The sequence below is a fragment of the Lactuca serriola genome, chromosome 8 (genome assembly GCF_051521515.1).
Source record: "Lactuca serriola cultivar US96UC23 chromosome 8, Lser_US96UC23_V15, whole genome shotgun sequence".
Taxonomy (NCBI): domain Eukaryota; kingdom Viridiplantae; phylum Streptophyta; class Magnoliopsida; order Asterales; family Asteraceae; genus Lactuca; species Lactuca serriola.
This window is the reverse complement of record NC_136415.1, coordinates 221,760,516-221,763,248: the sequence shown is the minus strand read 5'-3', so window position 1 is coordinate 221,763,248 and position 2,733 is coordinate 221,760,516. Positions and strand designations below refer to the sequence as shown.

Below are 2,733 nucleotides of genomic sequence, written 5' to 3'. Positions count from 1 at the left end.
GTCCTTCAAATTTAATTAATAAAATAATAGATGAATAATTCCCTATAATTTTATCAATGTTTTAAAAACCGGTTTGAACCGGCCGGTTGAATCGGTTGGAACGGAAACCGGGGAGGGAGCGGTTCAACTATCATCGGTTTTACATTGATTTCTGAACCGGATTGAACTAGCCGGTTGAATCGGTCAAAATAAACCAGTTAAAAACACATGAAAAATAATTATTTACAAAATAAACTTTGGTATTTTTTTTTTCAAATATATTTAATTTTCTCTAAATAAAAACATATGTTAAATGTTATAAAGTTTTTTGATGTGGTTGTATTCATCTAAAACTATATGTCGTTTCGGTATTATATTTTATTTTCTTTTTAGCGTATATGGATTGATATAAAACACTAAAACTTATGGTTATGTGTTATTTTAATGTCTTTTGATTCATTTACAACTTATTTTTATATGTATTTTTAATGTTTGAACTTGTAAACATCAAATTCATAATTTATATATGTATGTTTGTGTAGGAAAATAAAAAAAAAACATGAAAAATATAGAGACAGGTTCACTCGGCGGTCGAACCGGTTAAACCGGGAACCGGTCATCATACCGGTTCAACTAAAAAATCGGTTTTTAAAACATTGAATTTTATAGATATACATACATGTTTAGTCAAATACCACATATCTGTCCAAGATCATAACCTTGCATATTAAAACCATAAACATGTGGCTGAATGGTTGAAACAAATCAACATATAGGCAAATACTAGAAATATATGTCTTTGTTCAAAAAAATTAATCAAAATTCACGAGACGAATCATGGTGGACGATAATTGTGTCGGCAACAGCTTGAACTAACTTGATTTTGTAGGAATTGGTGGAGATACGTGATGGGTTTATATCCGTATCCTTTCTCTCCAAATCCTCACAATTTGGGTGGAAAATTAGGAGAGAAGATAAGCACATATCTTCATTTCTCTTCTCTCTAATTCTCTCTAGAGAAAGATCTCAGGAACATGCCAATCTCTTTATATCCTTCATTCCTTCTGTTCTCTCCATTTCGTTTCCCTTCCTTAAATGAGACTCGGGAACATTTATGATTTTTCTAGCTTCATTTATCGACGAAGTTGTAGTATTGATATACATATATGTATATGTATGATGTGCATATATATAAAATAATTGGTTTTCAAAATGATAAGTATCATGAAAAAATCCATTTCCATTAGGTTGATCATATTTTTGAGTAATTCTTCATTTTGTGCGAGTTACAATACATCTGGTGTTCATATCCAGATTGAATAAAAAATTGATGTCTACTATCATACATCTCTTTAGAAAGTGTAAAGCACAAACATAAATTGTTTTCAGGGCGTAACAGCGAAGAACAAAATCTTCGAAACACAAATGACTTCTTCTACCCATTTCCACTTTACCCTATCAACATCGGGAACCAAATGGGGTAAGTTATCATTATCAGAAGAAGAAGGACAAGGAAGAAGGCGATCATGGCACATTTTCTCGAGTTCTTTTGCAGCTCTCTTGCCTCAACCAATTGTTCAGTCCCTCGGTGCACAAATGAACTTGCATGGGCCACGTGGCTTTCAATGTCGTTCAGTTGTTGCCCTTGAGAATCTACTAATGCAGCCATATCCAAGAAAATTTGATGGAGTTCCATCAAGTTTTTCTCTATTTCCTTAACAGAATCATGTCTTTCTTGGATTTCGGAAATCGTGTCCATAATCTGTCCACGACCTTGATCTTGAATAGCTTTTTGCATGAAATCTTCACCTTCACCACTAGAGATTAGGTTTTCAATCAATTCATCGTTAGCTTTTTCTCCTGTGATTGTGAAATAACGTCTACCCACAGTCTCCTTATACTCTTCATTCATACGGGTTCTCAACGATTGAAAGTCGTCCATCATGGACTTGAGCTTCTTCCCTAAACCACTGACAACAGCTGTACGAGTTCTATCAGCTGAGGAGCCGGGCCCACAACCAGGAAGCTTTCGATTTGCGATGTTAGCCTTGTCAAGAGCTTCGATCTTTCCTTTGATGACTCTCACACGTTTCAACACTTGTGAGACATCTGAATCCATTTTTGATCGAAGGTTTTTCATGGCATTTGCATTATGGACAGTTTTGCTTTCCTCATTGGCTTCTTGTAGGCTTTTGTAGAGTTTCTCTATTCCGGCCATGTCTTTCTTGACATTCTCGACATCTTCAAAGAAATTGTCAAGTTCGGCTGAGTCCCCATCGGGGGCACCACCAGCCTCCAAGTCGACATCTTTATCTTGATATTGCTTAAACGATTGGGAGAACAAATCATTCATTTTGACTGGTTACGTGTATATGATTCACTTTATTCTTAAGAAACAATCACAGTTCAACTCGAAAAATGTGAAAATTTTGGACAGATCTTCCCTTCTTCCTCTCCAAGAGCAAAATTTGATGGAGGAAGAAGAAGGAGAAGAAAAGTTGAGGAAACTGAATGTTTTGCCGACTTATATATATATATGCAATGGAGAATTGGATTTTATGGAAGAGTCCGCAAAACATTCAAGGGCTAGTCGTTAAATTAGGAGAAATTTAATGTCTACTTCTATTATTTTTGTCGTTTTTGCAGCCTTAAGAAATCCTTGTTTTTGCACCGCTTTTTTTAGTTCGTTCTCTAACATGTTTTCCGTTGAAAATTTCCTTTTTTAACTCATCTTTGTAGACCCATTTTGTTATC

General features: G+C 34.9%; 1 pseudogene; it reads right to left on the bottom strand.

Moving 5' to 3' along the window:
* Positions 1-1,199: 1,199 nt before the first annotated feature.
* Positions 1,200-2,491, bottom strand: LOC145071228 (syntaxin-125 pseudogene; annotated as a pseudogene).
* Positions 2,492-2,733: the final 242 nt, after the last annotated feature.